At 50.5% G+C, this 19139-nt stretch overlaps 2 non-coding genes across 2 annotated transcripts; both read right to left on the bottom strand.

Annotated features, from left to right (window-relative positions):
- Positions 1-16485: 16485 nt before the first annotated feature.
- LOC142051055 (small nucleolar RNA SNORD45) lies at positions 16486-16570 on the bottom strand. The gene has a single exon (XR_012658278.1). It is a non-coding gene; the product is annotated as a small nucleolar RNA SNORD45 (small nucleolar RNA).
- A 1905-nt stretch (positions 16571-18475) lies between these two features.
- On the bottom strand, positions 18476-18557 carry LOC142051058 (small nucleolar RNA SNORD45). Its single transcript, XR_012658281.1, has one exon. It is a non-coding gene; the product is annotated as a small nucleolar RNA SNORD45 (small nucleolar RNA).
- Between the last annotated feature and the right edge of the window lie 582 nt (positions 18558-19139).

Genomic DNA, 19139 nt, shown 5'->3' on the forward strand with positions numbered 1-19139 from the left:
GCTCCCTAGTCCTGCTGATATCTTGCAGAAAATGGAATTTTCTACTAAGTAATAACAATGAGCCATGTCAGCTTTGCAGAACAGAATCTGGCGGTCAGAGGAGGGAACTGAGAGATAAGGAAGCATTTGTTTTACGACTATATCCTTGAAGAAGAACTGAGAGACTCATAAAAGGGAACATCCTGCCTCAGAAGACGCTGAAAGCTGCGTGATAAAGCGTGAAGTCAGGCAAAACTGCGGTAACTAGGGGAAAGGTAAAGGCAGCAGGGGGAGATGACAACCACTGACTCAATTCATGACTGAGAAGACTTGGCCCCTCACTCCCTTAAGGAGCATGCGTGCCAATTTACATAGCTAGCGAGGCTAATTAAAATACAACTAACCAATAGAAGACAAGGTGATAATTACTAACCAATGGATGTGAATTTAGCCTGTTTTTACTAATTATAGAATCATGGAATCATTAAGGTTGGAGAAGACGTCTAAGATCATCAAGTCCAACCACCAACCCAACCCCACCATGCCTCCTAAACCATGTCCCAAAGTGCCACGTCTACATGGTTTTTGAACACCTCCAGGGACGGTGACTCCACCACCTCCCTGGGCAGGGGCAGCCTGTTCCAATGCCTGACCGCTCTTTCGGTAAACAAATTTTTCCCCGCTACCCAATCTAAACCTCCCTTGACGCAACATGAAGCCATTTCTTCTCGTCCTATCGCTGGTTACTTGGGAGAAGAGACCAGCACCCACCTCACTACAGCCTCCTTTCGGGTAGTTGTAGAGACCAAAAAGGTCTCCCCTCAGCCTCCTCCTCTCCAGGCTAAACAACCCCAGCTCCCCCAACCTCTCCTCACCAGACTTGTTCTCCAGACCCTTCACCAGCTTCATTGCCCTTCCCTGGACACGCTCCAGCACCTCGATGTCCTTCTTGCACTGAGGGGCCCAAACTGGAACACAGTATTTGAGGCGCTGCCTCACCAGTGCCGAGTACAGGGGCACGATCGCTTCCCTACTCCTGCTGGCCACGCTGTTCTTGACGCAAGCCAGGATGCTCTGTTGGCCTTCTTGGTCACCTGGGGACACTGCTGGCTCATGTTCAGCCAGCTGTCAGCCAGCACCCCCAGGTCCTTCTCTGCTGGGCCCCCTTTGCCCCACAAGCCCCAGTCAGTCCCAGCAGAGAGGGGGTACCTGGCAGATGACCCTGAAGGGCTGCCAGCTCTGCAGGAGAGAGAAACCTCATCAGGGTCCCGCACTTGTTTGGGCTGAAGTTCCTGACCATCAGAAGTGACAACCATTCTAGGTACCTGCCCATATTCTCCCACATGCCTTGCCACCCATAACCACACTGCCTTGGGGCATATATCCCTGGGTGATATTCCAAAATAGTTGGTTAACCTTAGAAAAAGCTGAAAAAGTATTCCTGAGATGCACCGATAGGAGTATTTTGGTTACCCAAGGATGTTCAAGATACTGAAGAGTTATTGTAACAAGGGAGAAAACAACTGCCACAGAGAAGGCGGCGCTGGAGGTGCCATTCTGTGTTTTCTCCACCAAAAGCCTCTCTGAGGAGAAAAGGGGAAAAGTGTGATTGTTAACTGTCTCCATGAGGTGATTCCCAAAGTAGAGTAATGGCATCAGTGTAGAGCCCAAATACCAGATCAGAGCTCAAGGCCAGTGCTTTTACAATACATCTCCCAGACAAAACACCACAAGCGCTACCGAGCACAGCAAACTGCAAAAGCCAAATCGAGCCTTTAACATGTACAACAAAAAAGGGAGCGTGGCACAGATCAGATAAATTAATGTTGAGAACAGATAAGTCAATATCATGACCAGCAACTGTTAAACAGATCTAACAGTTGTAAGTGCCCTCTAATACCTACCCTCTGGACAAATCTGTTGTTAACTCTATTGCAGCCAAAAGCAGTACAGCGGGGCAGAGATGCCCTGCTGAGTGCTGTCCTTCCCCCCACCCTCTGCAGGTACTAAGGGACACTGGGAACTGGAGGGTGCTGGGAGATGGGAAGCAAGATGTCAATGTCAGGAAAACAGGGCCCCCACTGACACACCTGCCAGTGCTGCAGAGCTGCCTCTCCCCCTGGCATCTACCCCGCACTCCCTTCTCCTCCCCTTTCATGCCTGCCTCTGTCAGCCTCTCTCTCCCTCCCTGCCTCCATCCCTGGGTTTCCTACAATGAGACAGGGGAAGATACATCTCCAAATGGCAGAGGGGAGAGCTGGGGTGATCACTTAGGCTCCAACCCTATAGAAGTATACAAGATGAACAGATGAACCAAGGGTCTCCACCAAAGAAGGAGTACATGCACCTTTCTTTTTCTCCCCTTTCCCTCTGTAAAACAGCAGCATACCTCACTGCAGGTCAAAGCCTGAGGAGAACTAAAACTTCATTTGGAAAATAAACGTGGTAAAATTTCCGTTGCCTCGCAGAAGCGACTGCAGGGAAAACAGAGGAACTTCCAGAAGTGCTCTCAGTCCTGCTCGGAGAAGGTGAAGGGAGGCAACGTGGGTAGGATTAGCTACAATTTAGACCAACCGTCTAGAGTCTCTCATCCATCTCTTTGCCCAACCAGCAAACTCATTACACTATTTTTTCAATACGCTACTGTTACAGAAACACGAGCATGTCTTTTGCGATACCATTAAACCAACAGATGGGATCTTCCTGAATAGCACCTTTAATGTTAAGTGGCTGTCAAATGCCACCCACCTGATTTACACTTATCTCAAAGGCAGCCTTGACCTCTCCTAAGTCAATATTCCTCAACTGTGACAGTGTGTACAATTCATCAATTCTTTTCAAAATAACTTCAGAATACAAAAAGCCATCACAGCACATTTAAATGCGTGACAAATAATTCAACACTGTAGCTTAGCTATCGAGTAAATAATGCACAAAGCAGAAGCAGTCAGAATGAAAATCTTCCAGGTGACTGCCTGCTCTTCGGGCAATTTCAAAGCAAATACTCAAGTCAGTTGCCTTAAACCTTTTCACAACTGATCCACAACACATCTCTTATCTACAGTTAATGTCACATAAAGATATAACCTTATCCATAACCCTGAAAAATGACATATAATGCCAATGAAGAATCTGAGCCATTTACAGTTCTCGTGAACCACTTATCAGTGTATTTGTATTTATCTCTTTTCGTGTGGATAAAACTAGACAGGCTTTCTTTGAAGTCGTGACAGGTGTCTGTATCATCATGGGAACAAAAACAGTAACGCCTTGGTTTCACTGAAACTCAGGCAAACTCCCCACTGACTTCAAAACCTAAACCAGATTTTTACCGTCAGCCTTTGATTCCCAGCTTGTCTCTCACAAAAAGAAATTATCCTCACACCCTTAGAAACATAGGACTAAAACAGAGCACTATTTTACTTTCAGACATGTGATGTGGACTGCTGGGTGGCTTTGGAAGTGAACGGTGATTGGGAAGCACAGCGTGGTAGCTTGACTTACTGTGCAACATAACAAACAGAGGAACGTGCCAGCCTTACGACGTATTCATGGATCTGCTATCATCATGCTGATGTCTCATGAACTCAGTACAGGCAATGAGTCCAATGCCTGTTGCTCAGCGCGGCTACAGGATTTGCTGCTCATTACATGTGGTTACTTTTACCCCAGCCAGCAACTAAGCACCACACAGCCGCTCGCTCGCTTTCCCACCCCCCCACCCCTGGCCCTGGTGGGTTGGGGAAGATAACAGGAAGAGCAAAAGTGAGAAAACTCATGGGGTGAGACAAGAACAGTTTAATAACTGAAATAAAGTAAAAAACAAACAGAGTATACAAAGCAAGTGATGCACAATGCAACTGCTCACTACCTGCTGACCAACACCCAGCTAGTCCCTGAGCAGCAGTCACTGCCCCCAGCCAACTCCCCCTTCAGCTTACATACTGAGCATGACATCATATGGTGTGGAATATCCCTTTGGCTGGTTTGGGTCAGCTGTCCTGGCCTGTACTCCCTCCCAGCTTCTTGTGCACCTGGCAGAGCATGGGAAGCTGAAAAGTCCTTGACTTAGTGTAAACGCTACTTAGCAACAACTAAAACTTCAGTGTGTTATCAACATTATTCTCATGCTAAATCCAAAACACAACAATATACCAGCTGCTTGGAGGAAAACTAACTCTATTCCAGCTGAAACCAGGACAATCAGCTACCGAAAGAGACAAGTAAACATGTCCTGCGGGCTTGTTGATCCAAAATATGCTCGTCTTCACTGTGACTATGTCCCTGCCAACAGAGGTACCAGCTCTTTCCCTCTGCTGTCTGGGGCACTTGCATCCTCGAAAAGAGCAGTGACGGCAGATTGTGTGAGTGTCACGACTGGAAAGAATGGGTGCATCGGTGCTGGATTGCTGGAAAATGTCTTGCTTGAATTGTGTGAGCCAGGCTGGCAGCTTCACCCAGCGGCTCTCCCCACCCAGCATGGAGACCTGAACCAGTTGTACACGATCCCACACTGCCCCTGCCCCACACCAGCCAGAGGATGCTGCCCAGGGGCCCCAGGATGGTGATGTTTGGGCCAGGGGTGCTGTGAAGGAAACCACCCTGGAAAGCCAGGGATAGCTGCAGAGCAGACGGATGGGAGAGGGAAAGGGATGCAGTGCCCCTGCTCCAGCACGCAGGCTGCTCCTGCAGGACTCCGCTGCCACCAGGCTTTCCCGAAGGAGAGCAACACCCCGGCTCTCAGGCTGCTACCCTGGGACTGCCCCCGCCTCTGGGCTCCAGCCTGTCCCAAGGGGAGTGAGGAATCCCTGGCGTGTGGGGTGCCCCAGGACCTGCTCCCCGCCAGACCCCCCCAGCACTGCCCTCCTCTGGGGGGGGGGCTATGCCCGCTGCTGGGGTGGGAGGGAGGCCAGGCACCCAGGCTGCATTAACCACCCGACTCCGCCCCCGATCACACGCTCTCCTGTGCTGAATGGGCTCCTTGTGCCACGGGCCATGGACAGACACGGCTTATCAGAGATGCTGCGGCACAAACGTTCCTCCTCTTGCCAGGGCAGCTCCGTCCCTGCAATTAGCTCTGAGTGGCTGCACGAGGACAAGCAGACGCTTCAGCGTGTCCCTCTGAATAGCCACATCCTGCTCAGGGATAGCGCTGGCCTGGGCTGAGGACAAGGGCATTGAAGGGACTCTCCCTGGGGACAAGGGCCTTTGGTGAGCTATGGCTGAGTTCCAGGCAGGGCTGGAGCCAGAGCCTTGTTGGGGACAGAGTCACTGGGACCCACCGCCCAGGATCAGCTCCACGGGGTGGGACCCAGGTTGTCTGGGAGGGCACGGTGGCCCCGGGCAGTGGCAGCGTGAGGGCCAGGGCAGGGGATATTCCCCTCTGTTCTCTGCTCTGGGGAGGCCATGGCTGGGGACTGGACCAGTTTGAGGCCTGCAGTAGGCTGGAGCTGACCACCACAACCAACCCCAGCACTTCTCCCAAGTGGAGCCCTCCTCCCCCAGTGCCCAGCATTCACCAGTGCTCCCCAGTGCCTCCAGTGCCTGAAGGTCCCAGTCACCTGGCTGTCCCCATTGCCTGTGCCCCAGGTTGTCCTCCCACCTCCCAGTGTTCCTCATCTCAGGGTCCCTGGTGCCCCAAGAAGAGGGATCAGTCCCAGTCCCCTGTTTACCCAAGGGGCTGGAGAGGGGTCAGAGACAATTCTGCTTAGAGACACCTGGTTTGAGGCTGGCATCATCTCTAGGGGGGTCCTGGAATGAAAGGCTGCTCTGGGAGGCAAGCAGCACTGGAAGATGGCAGTGCTGGGAGGTGAGGGGCACTGGCAGGTGGGGGGATCTGTCTTTGGGGGGGCTGTTGGAGGATGGTTTCGTGTTGGAGCAGTGGGTTGCCGCCATAGGGTGCCCGGCTGCCAGGGGTGCCGGCGTCTGCCCTCACCTCCCCCAGATGCCTGGGCCCTTCCACGTGCAGGTGCCCCATGCAGGAAGGTGGACTGAGGCCAGGGAAGGTGGTTGGATCCGTGCCAGAGGCGGGAGCCACTCTGTGCCGAGGCGGGGCTTGTTGCCAGGGCTGGTGTCTCTGCCATGCCTGGCTTTGCCCTGGAGGCTCCGGGGGGGGGGGCGGGGCGGGGTAAGGAGGAGTTCTGGGAGGGATAAATCTGCCCCTCACTTTCTCCAGCTTCACCCTCGACTTGCCACACCGCAGGGGAAGATGAAGGTCACAGTGCTCAGCGTGGCCCTGCTCTTCACCATCCTGCTGTGCACCCTGGAAGATGCTCAGGTGAGTCCCCAATGCCACAGGGAGGGCTCAAGGCTTGGGATGGGCCTTGGCTGTAGGACATCAGCTTTCCTGCAGAATTAAATTTGTAGTGGTGAGCACAAAACCCCTTGACTTGGCCGCTCCCTTTCCCAAGCCAGGGGCTCCTCCAGGCTGCCCTGCACCTCCAGCCCTGCGCAATGCAGCTTTCTCCCTCCCACAATTCCATCTGTTCCCTCCGCTTCCCTTGCAGTTAAGCCTCTGGTGCCTAGAGAATGGGTTCCTGTGCTGGTTTTGGCTGAGAAGGGGTTAATTCTCCTCACCGTGGGGGGTCGGCTACCTTTCCAGCTTCCCGCAGCATGGCGGGGGGCTGGGAGGGGCAGGGCCATGGTGGGGGCGGCTGACCCCGACTGGCCAATGGCATGTTCATTCCATACCATGTGACACCATGACCAGTATATGAAGGGGGGGCAGTCTGCGGCTTGGGAGCGGCGCAGCGTCGGGTCAGCGGGCGGTGAGCGGCTGCGTCGCGTGCGGTTTGTTTCGGCATTTCGTTCCCCTCCCCCCCCCCCCCCGGGGTTTTGCGCCTCTTGTTGTTCTCCTTTACGTTGCATTTCCGCTGTTGTTTCTTTCAATTTTAATTATTAAACTGTTCTTATCCCAACCCACGAGCGTTACCCTTCTGATTCTCTCCCCCATCGACCGGTGGGGGAGTGAGCGAGCGACTGTGTGGGGCTGAGCTGCCGGCTAAACCACGACAGTTCCTCACTGGATGGTCAGACCTCTCTCCTCCCTGGGAGGGTCCACTGCAAACTCCTGTGAGGGCCCCCACCGGTTTCTTGTCTTGGTGCCCCCACATGCCTCCCTTTTTGGCCTCCCCATCCCATCCTTTTGGTCCCCTCAGGCATCTCCTCCCCAGGGTCTCTGCCGTGTCCTGTCCAGGGTCCTCAAATGCCCTCCCTTCAATCGTTCCCAATGCCTTTCTTTCCATCTTTCCCCTCAGTCCTTTTCCTTTCATCCTGTCCACTGGGGCAGAGGCCCCTTCCTTGAACCCCCACTCCCAAACACTCTCCCAATCCCCTCGTTTTGGCCCTCTGCAGTCCTCTTCCTTCTGCCCCCGCCAACCACCGCACCCAAAGTCCCCGTATCCTCTCCATTTGAATTCCCTCACTCGCATCCCATGCAGTCCTGTCCCTTCAACACCCCCAGCCCAGTCCCTTGGGGTCTGCTAATTCACGCCAGTGCCCTGTCTCTGGGTCCCCCCCACCCCCATCCTCTTTGGAGGCCCTGAATTCCCCACGCTATCCTTGTCTCCATCCCCATCCCTGGTCCTTGCATGAGCAGGTATCCCAGGTGAAACTTGGAGGAATGGGGCTGGGGGGAGCAGAAGGTATTTTCCCTGCTCACACCAGGAGGAAGCCATGGGACTGGGGACACCTGTGCCCCACCCACAGCCCCACCAAGGTCCAATCCAGACCACCCCCTTGCTCTTTTTTCCCTAGGCATTATTAGAAGCAAGCGGAGGTCATTGCGCAGGGGTAAGTAGTGGCGTGGACTTGGAGGGCATCAGGCTGGGGGAACTGGGGGGGCAATATAGTCCTCTCATCCCTTGCTGGGTCTGGGGACATCCCAGTGACATCTCATGGTCTCTCTACAGGGGGGACTCATTATCGAGCGAGAGAAGAGGGATGAGGTAGGTACCACGAGTTCTGCTGGCCCCAGACCCGCACCCCCTCCCATGGCCACAACACTCCAGTGTGCCCCAGTACACCCCACTGCACCCCACTGCAACTCCAGCGAACACCCTGCACCCCAGTGTTCTCCCAGGGAGGCCCCCTTCCCCAGGAGCCCTGCTGCTTTCTGTGCACCACCATAGAAAATCATGTACCCCATTTTTCCCCGGCAGCATCCTCCCCAAGGACCCCATTGCTTTCCCCTGCCTCCCAGTACACCCCAGTGCTCCCAAGAACGTCCCTAACCCTCCTTTCCTCCGCAGCTCTCTCCACCTGAGACGGCGGACTATATCCCGTACAGACATTTGGCCCACCACCTCCTTAGGGTCTAGGTGAGCAGCATCAGGGCACCTTGAGCCCCACAAAGGATTCTGGGCCCTGGAGGACCCCTTGAGTCCTCAGGGGTGAGCAGCACTTGGGCGTGGGAGAGGGAAACAGAGGGAACTGTCCAGAATCCACGTCCCAGGGTGAGCTGGACACAGCTGGCCCCATGCCTTTCCTTGCACTCAGTGGGGCTCTACAGACCCAGAGGGTCACCGTGCAGGCCAGGCATACAGGTGCCATACAGACCTCCAGGATCACAGTGAGGGCTGGGCAGGGCTCTGCAAGATTTAGGGGCATCCCAGGGTAATGACACAGGGGGCAAGGGGCTCTGGGTGCCATACGGATCTCAGGAGAGCCAAGTCCTGTCCTGAGTATATTGAGGGCTGCAGTTCCCTTCTCCTTCCCTAGGTCTCTGCAGAGACGATGGGGGCAAGGCCCCTCTCATGTCCCAGCGGACACTGGGGGCCATATTTTGGGCTCTCTCTTTCAGGACTGGAGCTGGCGGTGACACCCGTGTCCTGTCCCCCTCCAGCAGCAGGAGGAGATGATCATCCCTGGATGACCCCACCTGATCCCCTGGGAGCCCTGGACCCTTACCCTCTCATGATCAATAAACCGCTTCGTTAAAGCTACGCTCTGCATGTGTGTGTGTCCCCCCGTGTCCATGTTCCCTCTCCTCTGCCAGCGCACGGATGCCTGGGTTCTCTCTGGCCGCACCACCGCAATGAGCAGAGTGGCTGAGAGAGGCCGGGCGCTTCCAAAGACCCGGATGAAATCCAGCACGTGCAGTCCATTTCTGCTGTAGCACTTCCTATAACAGGCAACTCAAATCATGGGTTACAGCAATTAAAGTTATATCCATTACAATCTCTGCCCCGGTCCCTTTGGCCATAGGGTTTAACATTGCAATGAACGCCTCCCCTTGCCTCGCTACCAGCAAGGTGTTCCTGCTGTAATACCTTTGACACGTGGCAGCCACAGCAGCATACTGCCATCATACAACTCAAATCATTGGTTATTTTCACCCTGCAGTACAAATTCGACTTCCTCATTCTTCCGTAAGCTACCCCATGGTTCACCCCTGAACTGTCCCGTGGCAGTTTGGGCAGGAGCCCAGCATCCCGTGGCAAGACTTGAGAGGAACCCTGGCATCCCAGCTGGCTTTCAACCATAGAATCATGGAATCATTAAGGTTGGAGAAGGCGTCTAAGATCATCAAGTCCAACCACCAACCCAACCCCACCATGCCTCCTAAACCATGTCCCAAAGTGCCACGTCTACATGTTTTCTGAACACCTCCCGGGATGGTGATTCCACCACCTCCCTGGGCAGGGGCAGCCTGTTCCAATGCCTGACCGCTCTTTCGGTAAACAAATTTTTCCCCGCTACCCAGTCTAAACCTCCCTTGACGCAACATGAAGCCATTTCTTCTCGTCCTATCGCTGGTTACTTGGGAGAAGAGACCAGCACCCACCTCACTACAGCCTCCTTTCAGGTAGTTGTAGAGACCGATACGCTATGTCACCCCCATATCCATCACACCCCCCACGCCAACCACATCCACCTACATTGCCCCATGCTCCCTACATCCCACATATTCTCAACATGCCTAGCTTCCCCTCCCCATGTCCCCAACCTGCCGCACATCCGTGGTGCCTCCCCACGCCCTCAACATCCCCCAAGTCTCCTGTGTCCTCCGTGGCTCCCCACCTCTCGGTGCCAGTCCCCAGGCATGAGGCAGCGCACCTGGCACAGGAGGCCCTGGGCCACCTGGAGCAGCATCACCTCCTGAACCAGGCAGAGGCCGAGCAGGTGCGCAGAGAGCCGCTAGAGCTCAAGGCCCTCAGGTCAGCCAGCTTCCCAGCACACACTGCCCAGGGCATGCAGGTCCTCTGCCTGCCCACAAGTACCGGGGTCCTTCCTGCTGACAGGGGCCAGTCTTCAAGCGGGTGGAGCCTCTCCTGGTGGGACTGTGAATCAAGGTGGTGTGGGTGGGTGTGGTGGGGTGTCTGAGGGGGTGTGGCCAGCCAGGAGGCACAACCCGCACCATGGCCACTCCCAGGTGAAGCTGCAGCAGGTCCTGGGGCTGCAGTCCACCCTCATCACAAAGCAATGGCACCGCCTCCCGCCCCCCCCCCCCCCCCCCCCCCGCAATCTCTTCACCATTGCCCAGGGGCTAGCCCTTCCCCAGAAAGCTCCAACCCCCCCAGAGCTCCACCCTCTGACGACCCAGGCATCCAGGCTCCCCCCTCCCCCAGCATCCACAGCAGTCATAACCAGCACAATAAAGCAAGCAGGTGGCAGTGGTGGTGTGAAGTGTGTGAAGTGTGATGTCATAGCGATGCAGGGCCTGGGGCAGTGATGTCAGAGGTGGCAGTGCTTGGAATTGCAGCTGCATAACTGTTAACTCCCCAGTCCTCATGAGGCAGGGTACTGGGGGCTGTGATGTCGTAGTGATGAGGGCAGCAGAGGCAATACTGTCATAGCCTCAGGGGTGTTGGGAACTGTGAGGTTATCAGCAGTTGGGTAGCAGGACAAATGATGTCACAACACCACCAGGGGCTGCGGTGCTGTAGCCCAGAGGACCTGGGGTCCACAAGGTCAGGCCTGGGGTGGGGCACACACCCGTGGTTTCACCGTGGCACAGCAACCCCCATATCCTGTAGAAGTGACCTCATAATACCCAAGATCATGCACTTGCCTCTGGCCTATCCAGTACTGAGGTGGTGCTGGTGGGTACCAGGGGAGCATCAGGCCAGATCCGACAGCCCAGGGGAGCCTCTGGACCTTCTCCTATGTGGTTTCCCTTGCTCCAGTCTCCCCAGTCACCGCCCCATGGACCCCATGACCTACGGGCTGGCTCCAGGTGCTGTCCTCGTTAGGAAGGGCAGGCAAGACAGACTGTGCTGGTCACGCCCAGGGCATGGCATGATTAACCAGCAAGCTATTTTTGTGTGACAGACCCTTTTTAGCCCTCTTTTTCCCCCTACTTCTTCCTCCCTGAACCCCCTAGATACTTCCCGTTGGTTCCCGCTCCAAACATCTTGCACGATGCTGAAACATCCTGCTGGGACCCTGACGTCAACCACCCCGACGTCTGCTGGAAAAGCAGCATGGCAAGCTGTAGGCAATCCAGGAGACTCCTAGAGTACATTGAGGATAAACTTTATAAGCCAGGTGGTAATAGACAGCCCTACCAGAGGGAATGCAATACTGGACTTGTTGGTCATCAATGCAAGTGAGCTAATTGGTGATGTCAAGACTGGAAGCAGCCTGGGCTGTAGTGATCACACTCTGGTGGAGTTCACAGTTCTAAGGGATATGGATCAGGTGAACAGTAAAGTCAGGACCCTGAATTGTAGGAAAGCAAAATTCCAGCTGTTCAAAGAGTTAGTCAATAGAGCTCCCTGGGACACTGCCGTCAGGGACAAGGGAGCAGAACAGAGCTGGCAGATCTTTAAGGATGCTTTCCATAGAGCACAAGAGCTCTCAGTCCCCAGGTGCAAGAAATCAGGAAAGGAAGGCAAGAGACTGGCATGGATGAGCTGAGACATGCTGGTCAAACTAAAGGGCAAGAAGGAAATGCACAGGCAGTGGAAGCAGGGACAGGTATCCTGGGAAGGTTATGGGAACACTGCCCAGTTGCGTTGGGATGGGGTCAGGAAGGTGACAGGGAGGTGATTCAACACAGCACGGCTTCACCAAGGGCAAGTCTTGCCTGACCAACCTGACGGCCTTCTGTGATGGAGTGACTACATCAGTGGACAAGGGAAGAGCTACAGATGTCATCCATCTGTACTTCTGTAAGGCCTCTGACACGGTCCCCCTGTGGGAGACTGGACCGTGGAACATTTGTCTCAAAGGACTGCTTGTTTGAGCAGGAAACCCCTCTGGCTGCTAAATACGACCGCAAGGCTGTTGTCGTGGAAGTGAACAGAGGTCAGTGAACAGGCACGTCCCTTTGGGGAATGTGCCGAGGCACAGGCACATACCCCCCCACATTCTGGGAGCATGCGCAGGATCGCATGACAACCGCATGCACTCCATGAGACCAGCACGCTGGGACTGGGAGCTCGTGTGGGAATGCAGTACATGCAGAAACAACATCCGTGAATGCCCTATGGAGTGGTGGACTGCGCCACTGAACGGTGGGAGGACCCCCACCACTGAGGTTACAGGCTACAGATCAGCGGATGCTGTCAGACCCATGGTGGTGACTATGCTTGCAACTCTACCCCAAATGCTTGCTTGATTTCTGCCTTTTGTTCTGTTCCGTCCTATCAATGTTATCATTATTTTTTAAATAAAAGTGTTTTAGGGCATATGGCATTTGACCTCATTTGCATCTTAACCTTGCTCTTGTGTTCATATCAAACCTCTTCCCAATGTTGGATCAGGACACCCCCACAACATCCTTCTCTCTAAACTGGAGAGATATGGATTGGATGGACTGCTCAGTGGATGAGGAATTGGTTGGATGGTCGCATTCAGAGGGTAGCAGTCAATGGCTCAATGTCCAGATGGAGATCTGTGATGAATGGTGTCCCTCAGGGGCCCATATTGGGACCAGTACTGTTTAGTATCTTCACCAACAACATAGGCAGTGGTGACTGTAAGAGAACAACCCCTCCTTGGAAAAAGCAGGTATTGTATATGTTTAATTAGCATGAATCTAGGCTCCTTAAATATTTAAGCTAAGCTTAGGGCCGGGGATATCTTGGCCATCAGCAATTGTCCATTTAATCAAGGACAAGTGTTCCTTTTAGAAGAAAATCATGGAAAGTTGGCAAGAGAACATAGCCTTAAATTGTCCTTGCATAACATGCAATCATATATGGGTAAAATGGGTTAGGGTACTTCATCCGTAAAGCCCACCGAGACCCCCAAAGAGAGGAAGGCACACGCAGAAGGATCTGAAGCAGAGCAGAGAGGAGTGACTTAATGCCACTACGCAACCTGTGTAGATTAGAATATGTATTTGGATAGGCAGAATATGTATGGACTTACTGTATAAATACAAAGAGGTAGCCAGCTTCAGTGTGTGCGATTTGTGGAAAACCACCGAGCACCCAGGCTTGCGCAACCCTGAAATAAATTCGCAACGTCTCTCCTGAGAGTGTGATTATTGACTCATTGCACACTGGGCGACGAATCTGCTTTTCGGAGAACAGTGGGATCAAGTGCAGCCTCAGGAGGTTTGCAGACAACACCAAGAGGAGTGATACAGTTGACATGCCTGAGAGACAGGATGCCATCCAGATGGACCCGGACAAGCTTGAAAAGTGGGCCCATGTGAACCTGGGTCAGGGCAACCCCTGTATCAGTACAGGCTGGTGGATGAAGGGATTGAGAGGAGCCCTGCAGAGAAGGACTGGGGGATACTGGTGGATGAAAAATTGGACATGAGCCAGCAGTGTGCACTCGCAGCCCAGAAAGCCTACCATATCCTGGGCTGCAAAGAAGCATGGCCAGCGGTTGAGGGAGATGATTCTCTGCCTCTACTCTGCCCTGGCGTCACCCCACCTGCAGCACTGCATCCAGCTCTGGAGTCCTCAGCATGGGAAAGACATGGACCTGTTGGAGCAGGGTCCAGAGGAGCGACACAAAAATGATCAGAGAGATGGAACGCCTCTCCTGTGAGGAAAGGCTGAGACAGTTGGGGTTGTTGAGCATGGAGAAGAGAAGGCTCCGGGAGAACTTACTGCAGCCTTTCAATACTTGAAGGGGGCTTATAGGAAAGATGGGGACAAACTTTTTCCTAGGGCCTGTTGCAATAGGACAAGGTTTTAACCCATTAGGTTTAAAACTAAAAGAGGGTAGATTTAGACTAGGTACAAGGAAGAATTTATTTTTTTTTTAAATTTTTTTTTTTACAATGAGGGTGGTGAAACACTGGCATTGGTTGCCCAGAGAGATGGTGGATGCCCCATCCCTGGAAACATTCAAGGTCATGCTGGACTGGGCTCTGAACAGCCTGATCTGGTTGAAGATGTCCCTGCTCACTGCAGCGGGGTTGGACTAGGTGGCTTTTAAGGTCCCTTCTGACCTATGATTCTATGATTCTCCACCTCCAGCTTTTGTATAAAAGTTCTAGTTACACAATATAATTATAGGACAGTAATGTTTATATTACAACAGTAAAAAGTTTGGAAAACACACCTAGAAGATCAGGCAGAGCACTACTGTTTTCTTTAAAAAAAAAAAAACACAAGCAAAAAACCAATGAACCAAACAAAAAACCCAAACATAAAAAAAAAGAAAAGACAACAACAAAACAAAAACCCAGAGTACTCAAGCTGCTTTCTGCAGTCTGGATACAGGCTTTAGGACAATTCTGTGTACAGCCTATGGTTTGATCCTGTATAATCCTCTTACCCTAAGCCTTAAGGATAACAAGCCACAGCCCAAGTGAATCCTCTGGCAGGAACAAGTTAACCGTGATCGCTAACATTCCCGGCAATCCCATGTACATCTACCACCAAGTTTATTTACAGTGTGTCATGTAATACACAAGCATTTGCAAATCCAGCTATTTTCCCTGGGAAATAACTTTCATGGTGCTTCTGGCCACATTTCAGGCGGTCGTTAGGAAAGTACAAATTCCAGGAAACTACAGTATCAACTGAAGCCTGCTCATAATCACCTTCCCCTGACAAAAAACACACCCCAAAAGACAAAAACAAATAAAAAAAACCCAACACCACACCAACAGGGATGTGCCTGTCCAAGAATACTGTAAGGTACATGTAATATTTCCAGAAAAATTTTGAACTGCTGTGCAGGCAAAGTAGTTGCCATTTACAGCATTTTAAGGAATACGTGAATACGCACACCAAATCTAATCCCGCCAGGAAACGCCAGCTGCAAGGCAAGGAGCATACCACCCCAACAGAAAATACATCATCATTGGTTTTGGTTGGGCTCCACACACACACACAAGCAAGTCTGAACGTGTAACGTTTTATTTAAGTAAAACTCGGTTCCCTGCAGTTCATCTCTTGCTATCTAAAAACATTAAGAAGTTCCCAAATCATTATAAGAACAACTCTAGCTGAACTCTTACATGCTTTTCAACAGCATAAGCACACTTATTTATTTTTATGTTAGCATTACGTACAACAGCAGAGATTTGTTTCTAGCTGAATTTTGGGATGGGATGACAACACCCTGGACTGACAAATTTGCAGTCTGTGCACTGCTACTGTTTGGATATGCACAGGCATAGCTTAAGCAGCTGGTCAGTAATAACACTTACAGTCAAAGCCTGCCAGCAGTGACCAGTTTCAAAGGATAAGATTTTTATTTATGCTATGTTCCATTTTTAAACATAATGAATAAAATATAATTGCAGTAACTTCAGAGAAAAAAACATGAACAGTATGATTAGACAAACTGCACAGTGAGGAAAAATAAAGGTCTGAGTAGGGAATACAAAGATTCCTAAGGTAGCACTGACTTTAGCCAGTAAACCCCTGTGACACAGCGCCATATTAACACAACAGTGCTGCTCTTGAGCCCCAGCTGACTTTATGTTTTTACTCCTAACTCATGTCATCTGTAAAAACAGTAATTGATGTTATTGATAATAAATCCTTACAGAAGAGACAGCTGAAACAAAGGAATATTCTTGGGCCAACCCTGAAAAATGCTAGCAACTTTAACTTTCCACCCGTAGAGTTAACTGGAATCTTACAACTGCCAGCTAAAATTACAAAATTACAATAATTACAAAATTACAAAAATGCAAAATGAAACCTACAACCCCAACAGAAAAATACATCACCATACTTTTTTTTTTCTCCTTAAAAAGCAAATCTGAACATGTGACTTAATTGTTATCAAACGAATATACGACATGACCCTTCAAACATTCTGGATGTTTAGTTGGGGGCTAAACAGTATTTGTGAATTAAGAACACGCGTGCTAGTTAAGACAGGCAGGTTATGTTTACCACCAAATCTATCAGCATTTGCTACACTGTTCAACTTTGGGTATCCAGAGCTGCAATCAGTTAACGTGAAAGCACCTCCTATTAACATCCAGTATTAAGCTAAGAACTGTACCTCCCTAACGCGTAAATGGAAGAAAACTCAAATTCTAATCCAGCATAAGGAGGAGGGGGCACAATTTGTGACAGGAATTTGATTTGTGTTTTGAAAAGTTCCAAGGTGCAGTGTAAGGAAACTGGAGTTTCCTGTGTCTCAGAGTAATTCTAGAGCTGAAGTGGTGACAGACATCGACTTTAGATCAGATAATACATGCCAGCACTCATCATTGGCCCAAGAAGGCAACCTCCCTCTGTCCTGCCCAAGGGTTTGGAATCAACACACTTTCATCGTGAAAGAGGTATTAGTGGTAGCGTCATTACTTGAGCTGGGACTAAAGGTACATTACACAAGCAACCAAGTAACTGTTTGGAAGCACTAGAGCCTTTTGGGTACCATTTTTCACCACGGTTTGCATGAGAAGAAAAACAACAGGTGGAACAGATGCTAAGAAATTTAATCTACAGTGGAGATAGCTTTGGTGAACAGATAAGACTGAGACTAGATCCTTTTCTCAGAAAAAAAGTCCACACCAAATAAATAAAATACTCAGACTGGCATAATTTGTAAGTTATACAGAAAAAAAAAAAGCAGATGTGAGGAACATCATAAGATCTGACTACAACGTTTCTTTTGTGTAGCACTAAAGTATAAACACAGTACACATATATAAAAACTGTATGTATTTCCTAAACGTATGGTTCATATACTCATTACATAATTTTAAAATGTATTTTAATACACAGTAATATTATTTCTGTGTGTACAAGTACCTATAAAATCCAAACCTTTACTTGTCCTCTGACCATACCCATCTTTCACCTCAACGTACACCAAGAAGTATTCATAAAAATCCAAAAGTGATTATCTACAAAATTCCAGTAAAGCCTGTAGCTGAGAAATATTTTGAGAAGACGTCTGCATTCTTCACAAATTTTGCAGCAATCACCACCAGTTAAGGAACGTTAAAAGCACAACGTTCCCAAATCTGGTAACTTTTTTAGAAGATGAACCCTGAAGTTTTGCCTGTTACTTCTTTTTTGCCCTCAATATCATACTGAAATAGTTTTTGCCATTGGTATGTAACAGCACCTGGTTCCTAAGCCTGCAATCATCACAATCATTAACTAAAAGTGGGGGGGTTTTGGCAACTACCCTGGTACATTTACCTGGACATGCGGAGGGTCAACAGAAGATGAGGATTCGAACCTGTCCTGGCACTTATTCCACCACATTCATGCTGGCATGGTTTGATGAATGCCAGAACTTCATCCACCTTCATTCGTGCAGCCATCCCACAAGATCCACTGCTGTCTGCCCCCAGGAAGCACTGCTTACCCTCAAATACTCTTGACAGACTACACCCCTAAGCAGGGCACTATTTTATTTTGATGCTATGCTCCTCTGAATAAGGACTAGAGCAATGAAAAACCCTTAGTTAACACTTACAAAGTTTGCAGTACATCACACATTTTCCAACCCATTAAAACTTAGGATGTATGAGCCACTCATAAGTATGACCTACATTACACATGCCTGTACACACACACACAGGCACATGTACCTGTACACACCTACACCACTACATGCAAGTAGTAAGGCACCAATTCACTTTAGATCATCAGTTATCACCTCAGCATCCAAACTAACACTCAAATCCCCATGAGTCTCAAAAATAACAAGTCTAACATTTAATGAAACTTACTGTCAAGTGCCAAAGCTGCCACAACCAGAAGCTGCACTAGGAAGGGAATTCTCATATGCATCTCTCTCTCTCCCCTGTTGTTTACGTACGCTACCCATAAGCATTATTTTCTTGATGCAGTACTTCAACCCATGTGTTTTCAGCACAGCAACAACAATCATAAGCAACAGTGCCTCCAGTTATTTTGTGGACACTAAACGTAACTGCCAACTTTATTCCACGTCCAGACATAGGCAGTTATTGACATTTTCCAAACGCCTGGAACTGGCATCCCATTACTGGGGGCTACATCTGGTAACCTGTACCTCTAAAACCGGTACTGCTAGTTGCAGTGTTTATCAACCCAAGCAAGAACAGGGCAGTGCTCTGCCGAGACTCAGTACATCATCCTATCAGGGGAGCCATGTGGAAATACAGATACAGCCCCTTGCTTCCCAGGTCTCAGAGTCATTCTAGAGCTAAACTGACCATCTTAGATTTATGCTCAGATAATACATGCCAACACCCATCCCAGATCATGGGGAACTAACAAAGCACCTCCCTTTGTATGTCACAAGGGAGGTCAGGGCAAGAGAAGAGCAGCTAGGGAGCACGCACCCAACCCCTAACTCTCAACGTGGGAGTAAGGATTGTTACTCTTAAAAGCACAGCTGTACTGAAGTAAGTCAATACGTACCTAGTCACCTTCCTTTGTCCCATACAAAGCCATATAGGCCATGCGTTTCTCCAAAAGTAACATGCTAGGGGCACTGGGTTTTCTTATTGCTTCCTTTTGTGGCGTGACCTTTAAAAAGCACCAAGATAGCATCCAGTGTCACAGGATCATAGACCATTAAGGTTGGGTAAGACCTTTACGATCATAGAGTCCAACCGTTAACGTAGCACTGCCAAGCCCACCACTAAACCATGTCCCAAAGTGCCACGTCTACATGGTTTTTTGAACGCCTCCAGGGATGGTGACTCCACCACCTCCCTGGGCAGGGGCAGCCTGTTCCAATGCCTGACCGCTCTTTCAGTAAAGAAATTTTTCCCCACTACCCAGTCTAAACCTCCCTTGATGCAACATGAAGCCATTTCCTCTCGTCCTATCGCTAGTGAC

This window comes from Phalacrocorax aristotelis, unplaced genomic scaffold (genome assembly GCF_949628215.1).
Source record: "Phalacrocorax aristotelis unplaced genomic scaffold, bGulAri2.1 scaffold_185, whole genome shotgun sequence".
Lineage (NCBI taxonomy): Eukaryota > Metazoa > Chordata > Aves > Suliformes > Phalacrocoracidae > Phalacrocorax > Phalacrocorax aristotelis.